Source organism: Rhinopithecus roxellana, chromosome 5, assembly GCF_007565055.1.
Source record: "Rhinopithecus roxellana isolate Shanxi Qingling chromosome 5, ASM756505v1, whole genome shotgun sequence".
NCBI classification, from domain to species: Eukaryota; Metazoa; Chordata; class Mammalia; order Primates; family Cercopithecidae; genus Rhinopithecus; species Rhinopithecus roxellana.
In genome coordinates, this window is record NC_044553.1 from 129,071,068 (window position 1) to 129,095,184 (window position 24,117).

The following is a 24,117-nucleotide window of genomic DNA, read 5'->3' on the forward strand; positions in this document are numbered from 1 at the left end:
AATTCATGCTAACTATAATTTGGCCCCAAATGACTGCACAGTGCTCAACTTTGTTCATCTTTTCTTGACTTTCCTGTGTATTGTCTAATGGGAGCGCCCCTTCAAGCCCACAGGGACATCTCTGCCCCTTCCGTTTTTATCAAATTACCATCCTCTCAGTTTTGTAAAACAGTCAAGAACAGCCAAGGAAAGGCTTCTCCACTTTCTCTTCTCTCCATCTTATCTCAGGCCTTCATATCTTCCCCCTTCTCCTCTCTTGCTGCTTTCCTTTGCAGTCCAACCCTCACTTGGCGGACTTGGTGGGTCATCCACTGTCCCCCAGCATTATCAGCGTCTCCCTTTCTCCCACATTTCCCTTTCCATCTACCACCCCACCCCCCACCCCTATATGGCCTCCGCCCCTCCCACCCCCTGACTCCCTAGCCCTTGGTGGACAGTTTTCACCTCCATTGCTCTACTGAGCAACTCGCCCCAGCGTCTCTCAGCACCAGGTCAAAGCCATTTTCTGGTTTGGCTGCCTTACCTTCTACCGCACTTGTCACTGTGCCCATCTGCTTCGAAGAACTCTCTCTGGCCTTGTTTCTTGGGCACTTGCCTGGTTTGCAAACTTTTCTGATGATTTCAGCTCCATCTCCTCTATTATTTTATTTCTTCCTGCAGACTGTAATTCATGAGATCTCTGGGAGCTTCTAATCTCACTGATTTCTCCTTCTCTGTTTGAATGTCCTTAGCAAACTCATCCACTCACAGGACTTCGGGGACTACTCTGGGCCTGGCTCCTGAGTCCCCTTCTCAGACTCTGGCCCCTGCTTCTGCTCTGGTCTTTTGTTTGGGGGGGTTGCCAGTCATTATCATGTGGAAATGGAAGTCCTTAGTGCCCGTGTGTGAACTCACCATCTTTCACCCAAACCTGCTCTTCTCTGTGAATCTCGTTTACATGCCCATTACCAAAGCTGGAAGCTTCAGCACACCCTTCCCTGTGTGTCCTCAGAGGTAGCCCTGGGTCTTCATCGGTCCAACCCTGGCGTCTGGGACAAGGCCTGATACAGATTAGTAGATGCTCAGTACATTTACGAACAGCTCCTTTGCCCTCCCCCTCCTCATTTGATCAGCTACGAAGTCTGAGCATGGAGAGCTACCCATTACCAATAATGCATGTGAACTGTACGAAGGACCCCGATAAGTTGGCAGTGATGCTGGAAATTGCAAAGGGTAGCAAAGACGTACTCAAGAGCTGACCTGTGTGAACCTGGAGCCCCTTTATCTGCTCAGCATTGCAGAATGATGTGTGTAAAGCACATCCCAGGAAGTGCATAAGAAGCAGTATTATAGTGATTTTTCATATTTATTTTGTATCCATCTCTACTAAACTAATTCTGGACAAGTGACCCTCATGGATTTACTAGCCTTGCCATTTAGCAATAGTGGTCATTTACTTTCTTTCTTTGCCATAATTATATTTCTTATGTCTATTTCACTTCTGTTACATTCTAAGACATTCTTAAATAATACAAGAAACAACCAAATGTCCAGACTGTCACTCAGAGTGTCTCATCTGCTGAGAAAGCTTCTTAAAGGGACTAAGAGCTTGTTGACGTTTCCATTGTGGGGTTGTGCATGTTTTTTAGGTATCTGGGCAGGCACCAGCTTTAGTGGGGGGAAAAAAAGGCTTTGTAAGGGCTCTGTTCAAAATGCCAGTTAACTCCCATCACCATTTAACAGCAATTAGAAACACTAACAGTGTATCCTGCATACACTATTACCCAGTTAGATATTTTTATTGCTAGCAGATTCATGTCCCCAAAGAAGGAAAGGAAATGAGGCTTAGATGGGAACATGATGGGCACTGTGCTCAGGAACCAGGCTGTGTGCACAGTGATGCTGAGAGGCAAAGCTCCTGAAATCTTCTTTCCTAAGGGGGACCTGAATGCCTCAATGCTACACAGGAAGTGGAGGATTTAGTTCTCTCTGTATTTCATTTACTCTGCAAAGACAGAAAACAAAAAGGCTCTAGCAATTTATTGAAATTATCCTGTAATCACAAGGTTAACACCAGCAGTACCATTTTTCTGTACAAAGGAAGAAACTAGGCTTTTGGTTTTATTTTCAGTGAAATCATTAAAACGCAACATTTCCCAAGGCCTTTCTACCAATGGGATCAGCCACAGTGATGTGAAGTGCCGGGTGTCTGGCTTTGTTCATCAGAGAACTGAGAACACTCAGGGCAAATATTGAGTCACAGATTTTCTGCAGAGTCATCGCTTGCCATGGTCTCTCACCCAGGCAGCTCTGCATTCAGGTGCAGAAGCTGGAAATTAGGGAGTCATTAGTTGGCCTCCGCCAAAACAGCATCATTGGTTCCCTTTTTCTCCAAGTAAAGCATCTACTGTGTTTCAGGAACTGGGTTTGGTACAGTGACGAACTACACAAGTAAGGCCACTAGCCTTTCAAACTCAGAATCTAGTGAGGGGAAGTATCGATACATATGTTAAAACATATATAAATTAGGAAATGCACTCTGAAGGAAAACAACAGGAGCTGTAAGAAAGAATGATAGCTGCTTTAAATCACGTGTGCAGGCAAGGCCTCTTTCTGATATGGATGCTGTGACACCAAGAACATGACATAGTCCCTTGTGAGGAGGAAGCCTGCGGTGGGAGGCACAGGCTCCAGACAGCTGCAGTGCAAAGGCCTGAGGCAGGAAACAGCTCTGCACATCAGGAAGCGATAAGGAAACCGGGACCCTAAGGCAGCAGACAGCGAGGAGCGGGACAGGGCTGCACATGACCAGGGGGCAGGAACGGGGCTCTGCAGGCTTTGTTGAAGGGTCTGGATTGGAGCTGACTGGTGAGTTTTGTTTGCTTGGAGGATAATAACAGAACACGTGGAGTAGTGGGGACAAACACTGGACTGCAGAGAACTGAGGAGTAATGTGGGGAAATAGGCAAGTATGGGTTTATTTCTTCGGGAGAAATCAGCTAGAAAGGAATGCAGAGAAGAGGTGTTGAGAGAGGATTCTGTTTTCAGTGGGGAAGTGAGCATGCTTACAGAGTAAGGAATGACTCAATAAAAACAAATGAATATGGCGAGGATGGTTACTCTCCATGGAGCAGGGAGTATTTCTCAAGGAAGGCCCACCAAATCCTGTGGGAAGTTCTCCTGGGGGGCTAAAGACAAAAGTCCCTGGGCAACACCCAGCATCAGAACAGACAGGGGGAAAGGCCCAGAAATTCTCATTTTTCACAATGTCCTTAGCGTAAAAGCTGGGTGCCACTGTGGTAGTCTGAGTAGGCCAGCTTCCAACAAAGGAAGGACACTCAATCCTTTGAGACTGGAAGACAATGAGGGCAGAAGAAGTACAAGAAATGGCAAATCTGTCCGTGTAGATGAGAGCAGAGAAAAGCTCACCCCAGAGGGCAAAGAGCCCACTCTCCCAGGCCTGGAGGAGCAACACAAAAACACCCCTCTGCCTCTTAGCACCTTCTGGCCGTTATGCTGAATGCCAGACACACCTGATTCTCCCGGGCCCTTCTAAGTGTGTTAATTTGATTGACAGCTGACCATCCTCTCAAGTGGGTTATAGTAGCCCTTCCCCCAGGTCAGTGGCACCTGAAACGGATGCCAGAAACACTGGAACAGAAGAAAACTGAAATTGGGCAGGTGCATGGACTCTCTTCCCTTGTCTGGGCCCTGCTTGGGATATACACAACAGACTCTTGGCCACAGACTGATTCCAATTTAACCAACTGGCGAAGAGCCTATTGATACGGGCTTAGGATTGGTTAGGATTTTCTTAGGACTTGGACAGGCTTGAGTGAAAAATGAATGCTCTTAGTTTCAGAAGCTGAAAGGAGCTATGGAAAGAAAGAATGAATATTTTCCCATTATTTCTTTAAACATTTTCTCCTAGTTTTTGTGTATCATTAATGATTTTCTGTTGAGTAGCAAAATATGGAAAAATTATATCTGACTTGGTGCTGTCATGATACATTATATTTATTATTTAAATTTTTCAGAAATATTTTATAAAGAACCAAAACCAAAATAATTTTATTATAGCCCTTTTGCTTGATGAGCTTATGATAAAGCACTCCTTTTCCTAGTTTTTCTTCCCAACACTAAAATTCAGCATTTAAAAATAATCAGAGAAGGCCGGGCACAGTGACTCATGCCTATAATCCCAGCACTTTGGGAGGCCAAGGTGGGCGGATCACCTGAGGTCAGGAGTTTGAGACTAGCCCGGCCAATATGGTGAAACCCTGTCTGTACTAAAAATGCAAAAATTAGCCGGGTGTGCTGGCGGGCACCTGTAATCCCAGCTACTCGGGAGGCTGAGGCAGGAGAATCGCTTGAACCCAGAAGGTGGAGGTTGCAGTGAGCCAAGATCGTGCCATTGCACTCCAGCCTGGGGGACAAGAGCTAAACTCTGTCTCAAAAAAAAAAAAAAAAAAAAAAAAAATCAGAGAATGAATAAATACTTCAAAATGAAGAGTAGCTTGTTTTCCTGCTACCTCAAATTAATGGTGTAAAATACATGCACTTAGGATTTGTCTTGCAGTGAATTTTGTCAGGGTCTAAGGAATTACTCCTCAGTGAAGAGTTCATGGGCTGGTGCACCATGCAAACATATGTCAGTCATGTGGGAAACACTGAACAGCCAATACAAATGCATTTTATCACAGCATCTTGATTACAGGTGACAGAATGGTTGCAAGCATTCTGAGTCCGACACAGTTGGGTTTGAACTTTTTTTTTTATGGTTACAATTGTGCTCCTGGAAACTACAAGCGTCATGAAATGGAGAGATGAACAAAGTAATTGGGGAATTCAGAGTAAGGTTTTCTTGTTTTTGTTTTTGTTTCTGTTTTTTTGAGACGGGGTTTCACTCTTATCACCCAGGTGGGAGTGAGACACTTTTTAGGATCACTGCAACCTCCGCCTTCTGGGTTCAAGCGATTCTCCTGCCTTAGCCTCCCGAGTAGCTGGGATTACAGGCATGGGCCATCACGCCCAGCTAATTTTTGTATTTTTAGTAGAGACAGGGTTTCGTCATGTTGGCCAGGCTGGTCTTGAACTCCTGACCTCAGGTGATCCACCTGCCTTGGCCTCCCAAAGTGCTGGGATTACAGGCATGAGCCACCGTGCCCAGCCCCGAGTAAGTTTTAAAAGCCACAGATAACAGACATGTATTTCAAAGAAAATGTAAGTTTATTTCTTTCTACTTCCTTAGCAGGATCATTTACAAATATTTTCCAAGGTGCAATTTTGTAATCATAGAGGCACACTGAATTGTTTGCTAAAGTCTCACTTCTCCACAGAGAAGAAACAATATCAATTCATGTGTTTTGCTGACACAGGTACTATTTGATATAAAAAGAACACATTTTCAACTGAGAGTACTTCCACTTAAAATCATTTATCATTGGAAGTTCGGGTGAAAATGTATTTCTTTTTTTGGTAAAATAAGACAAAAAAATTACATGGATCTAGAGCTGCCTATAGTAGTCACTAGCCACATGCAGCTATTTAAATTTAAATTACTTAAAATAAAGATCAAATTAAAAATTCAGTTCCTCAGTCTCACTCCCCACATTTTAAGTGCCCAGTACACAGACACAGAATACTTCCACCCACTCAGACAACTCTGCCAGACAGTGCTGCTCTAGACACAGGGGATGTGACCTCATGGCTTCACCCAGGTCTGTTACCTGGGACACTGGAATTGAATCACATTGTACAGCCTCTATCCAGTAGTCCTCAATCCTGGATGCACAATAGAGCCACCTAGGGAGATTTTAAAGGGCAGATTCTTAGGACGCACCCCTAGGGATTCTGACTTAAATTGGTCTGGGATGTGGTTCAGGCATATGCATCTCTTAAAGCTCACAGATAATTCTAATATGCTGCTCTAGACTCAGGCAAAATTTGTATATAGTGAAATCAAGTTCAGAGAGAATATTCAGAGCAGCTGTAAGGAGGAAAGATTATCAAAAGGTTATACCAAAATTGAGAATTAAACTACTAGATAGAAAATCGTCAAAGACATAGAAGAACCAAACAACACAGGACCTACTAGAACCTAATAGATGCCTAAGAACATTCCAATCAATAACAGCAGAATACTCTTTTTTTTTTAATTCAAGTACACCTATGAAACGTTCACCAAGTGCCTCCTATGAGACTTGCAAACACTCCTTGATCCAAGGACTTCTCAGGGCTCTTAAATGACCAGCTCTGCGTTACTAACAGTCTAAGGTGGCATTGGGTGCTACCATTCGCACGATCCTCTGTCAACAGTGCCCTTTATCCCTGGAGCCATCCAAGAGAGCACCCTGGGGGAACACTACAGATCCTTCCAGAGGCCCCACAACAGGCCCCTTACAGCACCAAGGCTGTCCTCATACCCAGTACGGGGGCGACGCCCTCTGAGGAAGCAACAGGGTGGTGTCAGGCCCATGAGAAAGGACTTTCATTGATTAAATGGTAAATCACTTTTTAAATAGCAGCTACATTTCAACTATGTATCATAACAATAAACACTGAAATGGGATAGATAGGTTTTTAAAAATGTACTCCCTTTATTCCTGTCTTCATTCCAGAAATAGTGTAATGGCAAATTTACACTCGTCACATTTGTCTGAAAATAGCACTCTCTCAGTACATAGGAACTTTGTCAGCAGGGGGTCCTCATGCTGATTTTGACATTGACGTTAGCATCTGTCCTGAAGGAAGTAGAAGAGAAACCTCATCAGTCCGTGGCCGTACAAGGAGGACGCCGGCCCCCTCAGAGTGCTCACCAAATCCGTGTGTATCACGTTAAATTTGGTGGGTCCGCATTCAAGTTGGGTTTCACCAGTCATGTTTGGAAGTTTTTATTCATGAGGTCCAATGTTTACGTCCATCAATTTTCATTTCACTTTTTGCAGGAGCTACAGCAGATGACGGTGGTTGTGTCTCTCACAGGGAGGTGTGGCTCCCTGACGCTCATGGCCATCAAAGTCCCGTAGGGGCCGGCAGGCGTATGTCAGTCAGCACATCCACCACCTTCCTTCATGGGGACCCTAGCAGTCTCCAGCTGCTTTGCATACTCTGGTGCTTATCAGAACCATAAAACCAACCAAAAACTGTGCCAAGCTTTGGGCTGCATTCCAATGGTTGCAGAAGTTCTTACTTGCTTATAAATGCATCTTCTTTCTGTTTCCTAGCAACATAACCTCGCACTGAGCCTCCATCAGCCTGTGATCACAAAATGAGGCCACCCTTCTTGGTTTGACATCAAGCCATCCCTTACCTGGGTCTTCAGGTTCAGCTTCCACCATCCAGACAAACCAATCACATACCTGCCTGCCCAAAAGAAGCCCTACTCCTCTCACTCCACTCCTGTCCATTATGTGACAACACCAGCCATGCCCAGCCTGCAGTCTTAGGATTCTCCTGGGTGCTTGGTGCTGCCAGAGGTGAGGACAGTGGGCTGCTCCTACTTAATGCCACCTTCAGTCTCATGGCTCCCACGAGATGACTCTGCACTAGAGTCATCTAGTCTTTCTTTGATAGTTTTGTCAACTTCTGACCTCTCTTCTCTACCAAGTCTTTCATAAAAAGTAGCTCTGTTCATTTCCTGCCTCATTCTAACTGTGGAAACTCAAATCCAGTCTCTGCCCCCTTGACTCAAAAAAATTAACCTCAATGACAGAATAAAAACTTTTATGCATAGCAACAGATGCAAACACACACTCGGGGCTCAATGGCTTGGGGACATGTTAGAGAAACATGGGGATTATTTCCCTTCACAACTTCCGGGCTCCAATTCACCAGATAAAATCACCCTTTTATAAACAAACAAACAAAAAAGACATTATTTTATTATAAAAATAGTTTGTGTTCATTCTAGAAGAAAGGTATAAAGAAGGAAATACACATTACTTGGCTTCCACTTCCCAGAGATAAATACAATTTATGCTTTTGTGTTCCTTTCATATACAAACAAAATTAGACTCACACTATGTCCCTGGCCATTTCACCTTGAGCATTTTCGTGCTGGTCTTCAGCACTTTAAACATTTTTCTCCCATTAAGAGGGTAAAATGTGCTCACACTTGCACTGAGCAGCTTATGCCATCTTTATTGGAGAGCTAGGATTGGGAAAGTGGTTGCTCTGGTATTGTATCTCATGAAAACTCAGCAAGTCCCTGGCACAGAGAACATGCTCAATAGATATTAGCTACTGTATTAGCCCGTTTTCACACTGCTGATAGAGACATACCTGAGACTGGGTAATTTACAAAGAAAAAGAGGTTTGATGGACTCACAGTTCCACGTGGCTGGGGAGGCCTCACAATCACAGCAGAAGGTGAAAGGCACATCTTACATGGCAGCAGGCAAGAGAGAAAAATGAGAACCAAGTGAAAGGGGTTTCCCCTTATGAAACCATTAGCTTTCATGAGACTTACTCATTACCAGGTGAACAGTTTGGGGGAAAACCACTCCCATGATTCAATTATCCCCCACCAGGTCCCTCGCACAACACGTGGGAATTATGGAAGCTACAATTCAAGATGAGATTTGGGTGGGAACACAGCCAAACCATATCAGCTACCATTATTCAGCCAATACATTGACCTGAGATCTACGAGACAGTCTAAAGAGTAGTTAAACCTTAGTATTTGGGGAGTATCCATGAAAATCTCTGTCCTAGCACTAGTTAGTTATCATCTCATTTTTTTAACCCTCTGAGTAGTCTTCTCCCACCATATAAATGAGATCTCTCAAGATCATCACCTGCTTCTCTCCAGGCCAGCCAGGTGTGGGTTCCTCGGATGCTCAGCCAGGGCGCATGGTGCTTATCTGACTTGTTTTCTGTGCTAAAGTTTCTTTTGGTGACAATGATACTGCCTCGAATGAGGATGAGTACGGTTTGTACAACAGAGGCTGCCTAGGCTCACAGGCTGCAATAAATACTAAGGTTAGTCAATGGAATGAGGAGGCAATCTTAGAATAAACCTATGCTCTCTACCTTGGAGGATATGTAAATGGGCTAAATTATACATCTGAAAGTCTTGCACACATTTGAAATCAGATTCACTCTTGAGCACACAGATCCTTCACAAGCTGGCTTCCTGATTAACTTCTCCAGTTTCATCACCTGCTAGGAACCCACCTCCAGCCAATACCCTCTCACCTTTCCACGCCTTTTCATATGCTGCTCCATCTGCCTGGAGTCTCCCTGCCCACCCACTTCCCCCAATCCCACCCCCAACAACCACTCCTGCTTTGGAACTGGCATCCAATTCTCATTGCCCCAGGAAGCCTTCCTACACCCTCCTGCTCCCCTGACTTCTGTCTCCTCTTTGCTCTCCCTGTGCACAGGCTACCTTCACAGCATGCTGGATTTTTATTATATTTGAGCACATTTTCTGTAGACTGCCTCCTCCTGAAAGATGAGAATGGTTCTTTTAAATTTTGTATTCCCAGCATCTAAAAGAGTGTCTAGTACATAGAAAAGGACCAATACTTGTTGAATGTGTGAATATGCACACACAGTATTTTCTCCATATTGGTGGAATAGATCTTGAAGAATTGTGGCATGTATTACTTTTATAATTTTAAAACAAAATTTTAATTAAAGTGTCTAATGTAACCATTTAAAATATTTATTTTTATTTTAAATAAAATGACTATAATCTATAAACTATAATTATTTGTGACATGTGCAGAGTTCATCCCTCAGTTGGATGATTGCCTTAAGTTTCGTGGCATTTTTTGCACTTAGGGTTCAAAAATCTATTTTTCTAGAAACAAGCATATAAAAAATAGTACAACTAACCATCACCACATGGCAATCCAAGCACATCCCCCATAAATCTACCCTTTCTAACCTCAAATTTTCCCAATAGTCCTCACTGAAGACAAAGAAGTTTGTTCCAAAGGCCTTTTTATTTTCTGGAAACATGCCTTTCTGACTTCCTGTTCTGACCACTATCACCTGTTCGAGTCATATCCTGCATAGTTCTTTTCAGAAATATAAGAAGGTGTGTGTTGGTGAAGTTTCTGTGTACTCAGGTAGACATAAAACTTAGCTAACTGTTCTCTTCAAGTTTCTGAAAAAAAAAAAAAAAATCTTTAATTAAATCAATACCTTCTTCAAACATGCTCTAATAGTCTCTTCTGCTGACTCAAGGACAAAGACCAGGATGACTTTCAAATGGCTTCTAGTGATAGAGAACCCCAATGGCTCTGCTCTACAGGGGCTGACATTGACAGGGGTGACTTTTTATGGTGAGGTTCTCAGGCAAGGCTGACTCTGCCAAGCTTGTCACTAGAATGTCCCTCTTGGGGCAGTGATGCATTCCAGAGCAACCTGGCCTCGCGGGTTCTATTCTCTGGATCTATCAGTTCCAAGCATTATTTGACATAGTTGTTGATTTAGACGACAACATATACTCTGTGCTGACCCAGACCTTTGCAAGTCACGTGACACTATCTCATTCAATCAACAGAAAACTAAAGAATGGTTTTCTGTTTCTTGCAGCTCCGTTACAGATTTTGTATGTTGTTCTTAATACATCTCTAACCTCTTGACCTCTTATTTTAAAATTCTTCGGCCGGGCGCCGTGGCTCACGCCTGTAATCCCAGCACTTTGGGAGGCCGAACCTGGCTAACACAGTGAAACCCCATCTGTATTAAAAATACAATAAAACAAGCCGGGTGTGGTGGCAGGCACATGTAGTCCCGGATACTCGGGAGGCTGAGGCAGGAGAATGGCGTGAACCCGGGAGGCGGAGCTCGCACCACTGCCCTCCAGCCTGGGTGGCAGAGAGAGACTCCGTCTCCAAAAAAAAAAAAAAAAAAAAAAATGATTCAGTGGCCCTGTTTGCTGTTGTTTCTTCCCCAACAGGAAAAAGTATAATCCACCAATAAAAGACACCATGGCCAGGCCAGAAGTAACAGCTCAGAGAATGTGCCCACAGACACACCCTTCCTGCAGGCTGGTCCTGTCTGCTCCACACTGCGTCTAATGGAATTATTTGGGGATTATTTCTAAGGGTGGAAGGGACATTAGACACCCCGCATTCTCTCCTGGTCTCTGTGTCAGTGGTTGGCAGTGTTCCTTGGCAGAAGATCAAGGAAATGTGTCATGTTCTTAGTAAGCTAAGCTAACTGGTTGATGTCAGGGTTTATTCCCTGGGCACCACTTTCAGTCACATGCCAGATGCAATGACCTCACTTACTACTCCCTAAAATATATGCTGAGGATTCAGATTTGATTCTACACAACGGTCAAATCCAATTCAAGTGAAACACCACGGAATACGAAACATCCCTGAGACTTAGCTGTCAATCTGAACTTTTTCAAGTAATATTTGATACAATCGAATTTGGGCACAAAAAAATAATTGGGACAATCCTTTGAGCTTTATGGATGTCTTCAAGGCCTTTTCAATTGGCACTGCCCTCAAATTTTACATTATAAAAATGACATGCTTGATTTCTTTTTTCTCCCTATTGGGGTATTCAGGATTGGATACAACATTTAGGCCATATTATACTTGCCTTCCAGCACTAACACCCCAATCATTTTCTTCCTCCCAATTCTCCACCAGGAAGCATGTCCACACACATGCCAGGGCCACCTGCACAGCACTCCTCTCCTGCCTGAGCTCACAACCTTATCACAGATGCTCCCACCTCCCTCAGGCAGTCCGAAAATAATAATTCACAGTTCATAATCACACAAGCTCCATGGATGCCATCTTCACGAGGCTGCGCAAACACAGAGCAGGAGGAAACACAAAGCCCGAGGCGGTGATCTGTGTGCTGGCCGGGCAGGGCCCGCCAAGATGGCGGCCTCATGCTCTCAAAACTTGTGACATGCTCTCTGACTCTCTCCTTTCTGTCCAGCTGTCCCGTCAGTCACCCACAGTGGCAGTTCTGTCCAAATGCCCTCTGCATTTCTTCTCTCCAACTGCATAGCTCCTTACCTGATTCGGAACCACATCGCTTTGCTCCAGTAACATTCCCTGAGTGGCTTTGACTCCAGGCTCTCCTTTGAACCTGCAATGAGTGCTTCTGCTTTCCTCATACCCTGCTCTATCAAAAATTAGGGCTCTTTCTTTCTTTCTCTTTCTTTCTTTCTTTCTTTCTTTCTTTCTTTCTTTCTTTCTTTCTTTCTTTCTTTCTTTCTTTCTTTCTTTCTTTCTTTTAAAGACAGAGTCTCATTCTCTAGGCAGGCTGGAGTGCAGTGGCGCAACCTCTGCTCACTGCAACCTCCGCCTCCTGGGTTCAAGCAACTCTCCTGCCTCAGCCTCCTGAGTAGCTGGGACTACAGGCGCCCGCCACCATGCCAAACTAATTTTTGTATTTTTAATAGAGACGGGGTTTCACTATGTTGGCCAGGATAGTCTCTATCTCTTGACCTCAGGTGATATGTCTGCCTTGGCCTCCCAAAGTGCTGGGTTACAGGCGTGAGCCACTGTGCCCGGCCAAGTCAGGGTTTCTTAATTCCACTGTTTAACTATACATTCCTCTGCTTAGACCAAGTCCACCCCAATCTGATCCAATGACTGAACCTTGTATCTTTCCTGCTTTGCAGGATGCACCTCTGTTCCATCAGCCCAGCCACCTCACCACTGATCAGCCATCATTTCAGTTTGTACTCAGTATCTGATGTGGACTGCATAGCCCTCATCCTTCCTTGAACCATACGTGTATGAAACTCCATTCAGCTCTGGGAACAACTGTGTCTCTGAGAAAAAAAGTCCGCAGTGACCACTCAGCAGTTTGCCCTTAAGTCAGCCTTGCTGTTCATCCAAGTCTTATCTTTCATTCCTGCCCTGTCCTTGCTCAGCTCTTCCCTGCTTTCGATACTGAGGCTCTGCTTTCTGCTTCAATTTGGATAGCTGTATCCTTCTCCAGCCCTCCCCTAGCATTTTGGTTTCATGTTTTTCCCATGCTAGTCCCACTTCTAGCCCTTCAAGTATTTGGAGAGCTGCCATTTGAGGCAACCAGCAAGGCAGGACCAAGTTGTGCTCCGTGCCGGCTCCTTGAGCCATGAACCTCCACCCTCAGCATGTTGACAGCACCCTTGGATCACCTGCCCAGGTCCTTGAGCTTCTCTGTCCTCTAAATCCTGACCATGCCCTGTTCTGGCACTTGCAGGGGCTATACCCTTTCCCTAGGATGAGCTGTCCTTTCTTCATCCATACCCCAATTGCAACTAGACTTCAATGATGAGTCAGATCTTCTCCCAAATGCTACTTTCCTACAATCTCTACTCAAGCTCCCAGAGAGCTCCTTCTCCTCATAACTGTGGCACCTGTAGTCTGTACAGACTTATTTAACATTTTGCTTATTTATTCTAAAAGGCAGTATTTGTTATACACATACTTGACATGAGTCACTGTGTAAGGCACCAAGGGGGAAAAAGGCCAATACCATCCTCCACCATGAGAAAGCATCATCCTGTGGGAGAGAATGTGGTCCAGGATAACAGAGGAATGATAAGCTAAGAGAAGTGTGCCTCAGGCCAGCCTTCCTGAGCTGAGCCTGCATCTGCACCAAAAGAAGAACTTGGGCCAGCAGAGTCTGCTCCACGTGCCACACCACTGCTATAGCCACTGTACTAAAAACTTTCTCAAAACTCTATTTGGGCACTCCAAAGTCTAACTTCTTTATTTTTAAGGCCTTTTCCTGTTGGCTCCAGCCTACACTCCAGCCTCATACCCACACTTTGCCCTCACATATCCTACATCTCTGACCCGTGGAACCCCAGGACTCCCCAGACACACTCAGCACTGTGTGATTCTGGACCTTTGCACATGCTTTGCATACGGCAGAATTTCTGGATCATCTTCAAGACCTAAATTAAATATCCCTTTCTTGTGAAAACTCACCAAATACTCCTGCAGAACTATTTACTCCTTACCATCCCAACAAGACCTATATCCACTCTCAGTCAAGTAAGTACTACCACTTACCTGTGAACATATTCCTCTACCATTGAACTGTGAGCTCTTTGGGGACCAAGCATATGTGCTTATCTGTGGTGCCTACCACAGTTCCTTATCACAGTCGATGGTGCTTAATGGACTAGGCTTCACCAGAGAGGAATTGGACCTGGAAATTTTATATGCCCACTCTACCTGTGGCCAGTGTTTCTGGTATCCCTAGAGCTGTTCAGTGAAAAACATGGTCTCATTTTGAAATAAGCATGGGAACAGCACTTAACTACAGTTCCAAACTTGGAGAACTGTAACACATAAGAACACGTTAAAAGCTCTAGAAATTCTCATCTAAAGAAAACTACCTATATATAACTAAATGTCACCTACATTTATTTAATCATCTCACACCCAGTGCCTAGTAACACCCTGCAGACCACACTTTGGGAACCCCTGGGACAGAGACTGTGAAGTGGCCTGGCTTTGGATGATTGAGGACAAGGTTCCAGGTCTGGAGGGTCACACGTGAAGCAGGGGCCATAGTCCCAGCAGCTGTCCACATGTAGAGGTCAAGATCAGTCCTCCAAGGCAGGCAAACAGGGTCATGGCGAAGCTTGAAGCAGGCATTTATGCAGCTGCTCGGGCAGGTGCACAAGGTAGCAGTCTTAGCTGCTAACCTGTGGTGCTGGCAGAGAATTTCAGGCTCTGAGAGAACTGCCAAGAGTAGCTGTGCCCCAGTTCCTGAAGTGGGTTAGAAGATGAGAATTAGTCACCAGAACATGGCAAGAACCCAGGTACTGAACCTGGGGCACAAAGTCAAAGGGAAACTGCAACAAGGTCCCATCGAGGCACGCAAGGCGTTGGAGGAGTCTGGGCTCTGAGCCAGAGAGAATTTTGGCTAGGCACCTAGGAGGCCAAGCAGGTTGTTACCGTCTGAGCACAAGCACACATCCTCAGGTGGGTCAGTGAAGAATCCCTCCTGAGCAAGTGGTCATTTGGCTACAGCCCAAGATGGATCGAAAAAAGCCAAAACAAAGAGTGAAAGAGTAGGCTGGGGCCATTTCATGGATGCTTGGATTTTCTTCTGTCCACATGACTTGAGGGGAGAGGAGCTGTATTTGCAGAGGGTGCAAAAAGGCTTGGGACACAAGAGACAGTGACCCTGCACACAACAAGCTGACAGTGGGTTGTCTTTGATTAGGCAATAAGAAGGGGGAAATGGGAAGTCTAGGAGAGAGAACTGACAGAATCTGGCAACTGATTCAATGTAGAATCGAGATTTTTAAACTAGGAGGATGTCAGAAGTGTTACTGTGGAAAGGGAGACCATTTAACTTAGGCATCAGAGGACCAGTCTCAGCCAGTAAAAACTGTGTGACGTTGGAAAAATCAGGCCTTGCTTCTTTAGATCTCAGTTTCTTCATCTGTAAAAATGGGGCTAATAATGCTATGCATCTGACAGAGATGCCGTGAGGGTCCAAAATGTAAAGCTCTTGGCACTGTCCCTGGCACATGATAAACCCCTGCTGCTGAGAGTTTAAAACAATTTGTTGACCAAAACATCTCCATCAAAAGAAGAACCTGATTAGGGACTTTAAAAAGTGATGCATCTGAGTTTAGACATTTTTAGTAGAGGTAGTGGCTCTATGGAGCACACATCTGGAAATACCGACCTGGCACGTCGGGGAGAGACTAGAGGAAAGCTACAGGCTGGGAAATGATCTTCATCAATGTAATTGCCACAGCCTTGAAAAAAAATGCAATCCCCATAGCAGAGACAACTGACAAAAGAAGAAAGACAGAAATCCAACAGCAAACCACAGTGAATGTCTAAATTTCAGAGTGACAAAAGACACTAGCGACCAGGGAGGATCTCTGTGGTTAACACAGGATCAGCACAGGATCAAAGTACTTGAAGAGTTGAGATGCTGCCTGAAAAATGAGAAGCTTTTAAGAATATTATAGGATGGACTGAGTTCTAAGAAGATCAAGACTGAGAGAGTGTAATTAGGGCTTTCCTATTAAGATGTTACTAGCAAGCTTTGGAAAAGCATTCTCAGAAAAGTGGCAGAAAACTAAAAGATGAAGAACAGGCATTTGGCAGAGAACCAAAGGCTTTGGCTAGTGTCTAATCTTGAGAAGAGTCTAATACTGAAGGACAGGAAAAAAGAAGATGGAATAGTAACTCAAGAAGGTAAAAGATCAAATTCCACCCAGCAACTTCTGCTTATATCTTATTGGTTGAAACCATGTCATGTGGCTACCCCTAGTTGCAAGGGAGGCTGGGAAATATTTTTTTTTAATTTGGCACAACATGGCCATAATTAATGTTGGAGTTCTGATGGAAGAAAGACAGTGAAAATGACTGGGGAATTAGTATGCAAGTATGTTTCATTGTAGAAATAAGTATGTGCTATAATTACATTTCAATCTTTGAAGGGACAATGTCATAAATCTTGTGCCTCTCAAAACAGAGAACTATTCTAACACCAGGAAAATAGATACAAATGTCTTGCATTCTATCAGTTGCCCCAGGTATGCTCCATTTTAGATGAATTCATAATTGTAGTATAGTCTTCTACAGTATTTATGTTCCTGAAATTTTTCATTGTCTTGTTTTTTTTCTTATTGAGAAAAGACTTCTAATAATTTCTAACATTTTCCTCATTCCACTTATTGCTTAGTCAATCCATTTTTTCTTGACGATATTCTTCCTAGAGCTCACTAACATCCTAATGTGACCTCATAATTTCTTCCTTCCTCCTTCCCTCCCTCCCTTTCTTTCTCCTTTCCTTCCTTTGTTATTCTCTCTCTCTCTCCCCCTCTCATTCTCTTTTCTCCTATTCTGAAGGACCTGAGGCCACAGAGCTGAGTTAATGACAAAATTTACATATATTGATTTATTAGTTGGCGATTTTTAATAACACTCACCTACGAACTCATCACCTGAACAAAAGCCAGAACCTTTACAAAGTTCATACACATATCCATCTGAACCCCTTTCATCCAAATCTGTTATCCAACACCCCATGGAAGGTAACCAGCAATCTGAATTCCCTGTGCATCATTCCCAACTATTCCATTTAATATATTTTCATCACATCTCAACATATTGTTATGCAAAAAATACACTGTCTTTATTTGGGCTTTCTGAGGAAACCTGAGACAAGGATTTAAATGAAAGTAGCCCATTTGGGAAGTAATAATGCCAGTAGAGAAGTGGACAGGGGATACAGGACAGGAACTACAGCTAATAAAGGGTATTCAATTATTCCAGCTATCCCAGTGGATGAATGAGGGCTCAAGATCCCATGGAAAGCACTGAGAAATGGTGCAAACACCTTGTCTCAGAATTAGTCTATCCAGAGAGAGGGCAGCAGAGTTATTTTTGCACTAACTCCAAGAAATCACAGGTTGCGGGATGTTCCTAGACAGTGTTAATTCTTTAGTATTCCTGGCCTGCTTTTGGGTAAAATGGTATTTCAGTGAGACCTCATTTTGCATTTTCTCACTAATAATATTCACGTATTTAATATCACATATTTATTGCTCCCATGTGCTTTTCTTCTTAAAAGTATTTTCATGTTGTCTACATTTCCCCTTGAGCTGTGTTTTCCTCGTTGATATGTAGGAGCTATTTAATACCAATTATTTTTTGATTATGTACATGGCAAATATCTCCCAGTTTATTTCTTAACTTTCAGGTCCTTTAGGGGTATTTTGATGAACAAGTTCTTTATTTTACTTTAGCCTACATTATCAATACTTCATTTTATAGTCAACAATTCTGTGTCTTGTTTAAGTTACTTCTCCAAGTTATAAAATACTGACCTATATTTTTTCATATGGGTTTCAAAGTTTTGTTTTTCAAAGTCTTTAATTTAAATGAAGTTTATTTTGTAATTAGGTGAGGTAGGGATACACCTTCAACTTCTTCCACTTGGAGAAGCATTGTTTTCAGTTCCATCTTTCAGCTCCTTTCTCTACTGATAATATGCCACCTTTTTCTTATTCTCAGTGTCAACCATGTGGGAATCTATTTCTGGGCTCCCTGTGTATTTCCGTTGATCGGTGAGGTGAACTAATACCACTACTGTCTTAATTACTCTAGGTTCATGGTAAATCCCAATAACTAGCAAGGGAAGTGTCCTTCCCTGAAGAAATGTTTTGACTATTGCAGCCCTTAACTCTTCTATCTAGGATTATCACATGCTATGAAAAACACTGCTGAGGTTTTGATTGGAATTATTTTCAATTTATAGATCAATTTGGAAAGAACTGAGATATTATTCTATTAAAATTCCTATTCAAGGCCAGATGAGCTCTCTATTTACTTGAGCCTTCTTCAATATCTCATAATAGAGCTTCAACATTTTCCTTGTAGAGCTAATCAGATTTGCTGTATAACAACCTCAGTGACTTACAAAGTAAGTATTTATTACTAGATACTTAAAGTTATCTGATACTATTATAAAGAGTATTTTCTCTTTACATTTTCTAGTTGTTTGCTGCTGGTGTATAGAAATGCAGCTAACATTTGTATATTCATCTTATTATTTCAAATAATGTCTGTAGATTATTTTAGACTGATTATGTAAATGACCGTACCATCTCCAAATATCAGTCATACCTCACGTAACAATGGGGTTGCTTTCTGAGAAACGCATTGTTAGGTGATTTTTGTCGTTGTGTGAACATCATAGAGTGTGCTTACATAAACCTGGGTGGTAGAGTCTACTACACACCCAGGCTATATGGTGTAGCCTATTGCTGCTAGGCTACAAATATGTACAGCATGTTACTGCACTGAATACTGTAAGCAACTGTAATACAATAGTAATTGTGTATGTAAATACATCTAAACATAGAAAAGGCACAGTAAAAATACAGTAGAAAAGATTTAAAAACTGCCACACCTGTATAGAGCACTCACCGTGAATGGAGCTTGTAGGACTGGAAGTTGCTCGTGGGTGACTGAGTGGTGAGTGAATGTGAAGGTGTAGGACATTACTGTATACTATTGTAAACTTTATAAACACTGTGTACTTTGGCTACACTAAATTGATCTTTAAGATATTTTTCTTTCTTCAATGATAAACCTTAGCTTCCTGTAACTTTTTTACTTTATGAACTTTCAAATTATTAAACACGTTTTACTCTTGTAATAATACTGAGCTTAAAACACATTGTACAACTGTACAAAAATATTTTACTTATTTATTGCCTTGTTCTATAAGCTTTTTTCTATCTTTAATTTGTTTAAAATGTTTTTACTTTTTAAAATTCTTTGTTAAAAACGAAGACATAAATACACACATTACCTTGGCCCACACAGGGTCAGCATCATCAATATCACTCTCTTCTACCTCCGCATCTTGTCCCACTGGCAGGTTTTCAGGGGCAATAACATGCATGGAGCCGTCATCTCCTATGCTAACAATGCCTTCATCTGAATACTTCCTGAAGGACCTGCCTGAAGCTGTTTTACAGTTAACGTGTTTTTATAAGGAGAAAGAGTATAGTCTAAAGTAATAATTAAAAGTATAGTATAGAAAGTACATAACCCAGTAACATGGTAATTTATTATGAAGTATTATGATCTGTATACCACTGTATATGCTATATTTTTAAAAGGTTGGCAACACAGTAGGTTTGTTTACACCAGCATCACCACAAACGCATGAGAAATATGTTGTGCTACAACTTTACCATGGCTGCGCCATAATTAGAGGATAGAGATTTTTCAGCTTCATTATAATCTTATGGGACTACAGTTTTATACGCAGTCTATCATCGACCGAAAAGTCACTATGTGATTATGTGGTGCATGACTTTAATGACAATCTTCTTCCTCCTCTTAGTCCTTATACTTGTAATTACTTTTTCTTGTCTTGTTGCACTGGTAAGGCTGCCAATGCAATGTTGACTAGAAGTGGTTATAATGAGTATCCTTATTTCTTTTGTGATTATAAAGATATGCTTTTAATATCCCTATTCAGAATATTGCCTTTTAGATTTTTAAATAAACACATTCTATCAAGTTAAGAAATTTGCTACTTTTTTTTTTTTTTTTTTTTTTTTGAGGCGGAGTCTCGCTCTGTCGCCCAGGCTGGAGTGCAGTGGCCAGATCTCAGCTCACTGCAAGCTCCGCCTCCCGGGTTCACGCCATTCTCCTGCCTCAGCCTCCCGAGTAGCTGGGACTACAGGCGCCCGCCACCTCGCCCGGCTAGTTTTTTGTATCTTTTAGTAGAGACGGGGTTTCACCTTGTTAGCCAGGATGGTCTCGATCTCCTGACCTCGTGATCCGCCCGTCTCGGCCTCCCAAAGTGCTGGGATTACAGGCTTGAGCCACCGCACCCGGCCAGAAATTTGCTACTTTTAAATAAAAAAAAAAATACATATATATGTTAAATTTAATCTAATACTTTTTCTGGTATAGATTAAGATGATTATATGGCTTCCTCCTCCCCTCTTTTCATTTTTTTAGGAGATGGAGTTTTGCTCTGTCACCCAGACTGAAGTGCAGTGGTGTGATTATAGCTCACTCCAGCCTCGAACTCTTGGGCTCAAGTGATCTTCCCACCTCAGCCTCCTGAGTAGTTGGGACCACAAGTACACGCTATCATGCCCAGCTTTTTCCCCCTTTCATGTTAGTGCAGTGAACTATATTTATAGATTTAATATTAAACCATCACATATCTGAAATAAACTCAAATTGATCATAGCATATCACCTTTGGTATACTTTGTGAGATTTGAGCTGCTTGTATTTATTTAGGATTATTGCATCTATATCAGTGAGTAAAGTGAGCTGATACTTTTTTTATAATAATGTCTTTGCCACCTGTAAAACTAAGCTGTAAAACCATTTGATTCTAATTTTTTTGTGTGAATGTGTTAACCATTGCTTCAATCTCTTTAATTATGATAGTCTATTTTTTAAAACATTTCTGGGCTGGGCACGGTGGCTCAAACCTGTAATCCCAGCACTTTGGGAGGCCGAGACGGGCGGATCACGAGGTCAGGAGATCGAGACCATCCTGGCTAACACGGTGAAACCTTGTCTCTATTAAAAAAAAAAACAAAAAACTAGCCGGCGAGGTGAGCTGAGATCCAGCCACTGCACTCCAGCCTGGGCGACAGAGCCAGACTCCGTCTCAAAAAAAAAAAAAAAAAAAAAAAATCTGTTATGATTTTTATATTTTTTCAGAAGTGTTTTTAATTTACATGCATATTCCAACTATGAGGAATTTACAAAATTGAGGCCTTGTAGTTTTTAAGTTTTATACAAAATGAGTTTTGTGGGTTTTATCAGTTGTTTTTAAAGCTTTCCGTATATTATGAATAGCTTCCCTGGTCTTCTTCAACACTGCAAATAGTTTCACATTATGAAGAAATAAATTTAACATCCAATCATTTGGGAGCTAGACATTTCACCTCTTTACAACGGATTTTAATACCTTGAGTACCAGGAGAAGCCCCAGTGATAAACACATTGTATCTATTCTTCTATAGTTTCATATGCATTATGCTTTTGAAATTTTTCTTTCAACTTAACTGTTTAACTTGTTATTCTGCATTTTTGAATCACCAGTTTAAAGTATTTTGAAGCTATTTTGTTAAGTACATACATGTTTAAAACAGAGATATCAACTTGGTGTGTTGAATGACCTTTTATCTCTAATAACATGTAAAAGAATAGGACTTAAGACCATAAGCACTAATAGGGTTGGAAGGGATCACTACATAATGAGAAAAGGTTGGTGTTTGACATATCTTTTTCCATCCTTATAGTTTCAACTTTTGTATGTTCATATTTTTTTGGCTGTAGGTTTCCTTCATTTACATATATTGACAGTACTAATGTATTTGGACCTGGTTAGTGGATAACGGATCTGCCCAGATTCTTGTGGATCCTTTTCAGACATTTTTGCTCAGCCCCTGAGCAAAACACACTGTCAGTGTGTTTTTTATTTCTGACAGCAATCACTTGCCACTGTTTAAAATAACTGTCTCAGTCTCCTAGTCCCCCAGACCCTCTGGAGGTCCCCAGGAAGCCTTCATCAGTGAATGGTGGGGGTGAGAACACGGAAGCCATACACAAACACTCCAGAGTTGCTCTTCCAGGTCACCCGGAAGCCACCACTGCATGTTCATGAGGTGCCTTGCTTTGCCTCATTCCTGTCCACGTTCTGTTTCACCCACTCCATTACCAGTTTCCCCTGGGAGCATTTCTTTCGTAAAACATTTATACAAGTATTCTCATCTTACAGTGTGCTTTTGGGGAATCTCAAGACCCACTTTTACAATCTTGGTTTACTATTTTAGTTCTTTTCCATTTTCTCCATCATTTAATTTGTCTTGCTTTTTTGCGGGGGGGACGGGGGATATTGACATCTACGTCTCTTTCACTCCCAAGAAATAAAGAATCTTAGTACACTTTCAAACAACTCCAACTCCTCACTCTTTATGTTGGTAATGTTGGTTTAAAATTCAGAGTTATATAAATACATTTTTGTCTTTTTCTTTAATCTTGCTTTTTAGAGAAAGCAATAAATTTTACCAAAGAATGAAAAACCCAGTTCCTTCATCTATGTCCTGCAGTGTCTCCGGGATTTTTTCTCTTCACTTATATAAATATTTCACCCCTAAATATTCCCAAGTCAGATCTCCGTGTGGCAAACTTCCTGAGGCCTTCTATGCCTGAGAATATCGTATCATGTCTCTGAATTTGAATGACAATTTGTCTGGATATAAAATTCTAGATTCTAAGTTACCAGTGTGTTGAAAATCCTACTTTGTTGTCTTTTGCACCGAGTTGATAGCAAAGGAGATCTAATATCGATGCGATTCTTGGGCTTGTGATTCGTTTTGTCTCTGAAGCCTTCACATTTTTCTTTGCCTTTGTTATTAAGTCATATTACAAAGAGTCTGGTTGTGTTTTCCTTCTCTCGTCTCTTGGACACTCTCCATGAGTTCTTTGAAACAGAAGTCTTTCATCTTTATTCAATCTGGGAAAACTTATCTCCATTATTTCTTCAACTACTTCTTTATCTCCATTTATATTTTGTTTTTGAGATACCTGTTATCTGAGTACTACCACCTCTATTCCACTCCGTATCTTTTTGGTTTTGTATACAATATTTTTTCTGTCTTTTCCCTTCGCGGAGATTTTTTCCATTTGTCTTCTAATTAATTAATTCAATCCTCTGACACATCCATTCTGCCACTCATCCAATGACAGTATTCTTTAAGTATTGTTTTTGATACCTCATATTCTGCTTAGTTCGTTTTAGTTTACTTGTTCTTGTTTAATGTTACTAATTTTGTCCCTTATCTCATTTAGTATATTTATTGGCCTAATTTAACTTCTTTGTCCTCTTAACGTTTTTGTGTTGGACAGAATCTAAAATCAAGCATGTTACTTTCAGTTTTGAAACAGCCCCTCAAATGATTTATTTCTGTGTAAGTGCATGACCTTTGACGCTTCGGAGAATCCGCCGGGCTCCGTGGAAGGTAAGAGCCCCAGCTTGCCTGAACCCTAGAGCGGGAGGTGAACATGCCCAGAGAGGAGGCCCTGAACGCTACAAATGACAATCACTGCCCACAATCAGAGAGCTTTATCCCTGTCCCCAGCAAGAAGCATAATTGGTTTTCTTGTAGTCTTTCTACAGATGTTTGTCTTTCTTTTCCCTACCGTAGTTGTAATCCTTGCTTCTCCTTCCCGCCATTGTTTATTGATAGCTCTGCCACAGTGTGGTCCAAAGAACATCTGCATTAAAGTCTCCTTTGGGTGCTTATTAAAAATGCAATTTCCTGGTCTGCTTCAAGCCTATTAATTCAAGCTCTCTAAGCGGAGCCAGGGAAACTGAATGTTAACAAACTATCCAGGAGAGTCACCCAGGTATTAACAATTCAAAATTGTTGTTAGTCCTTTCTGTTATTTTTGCCCTTTAGCAGCCTTATTAAGGGAGTTGGAGAACGCCTAAAGTAGGACTAAACTTAAACTGTACGACTTCAACGAGATTTTAATGTATGATTGATATCATTGGTTTATGCTATGCCTAGACCCCATTAATACAAATCAACAGGGATGAGTCTAGTGTACTTCTTCCAAGGGTCCAAATGACTTCAATTATCTTAAATTTAAAAAAAAAATTTGAAAGCCCACTAATCCTCATC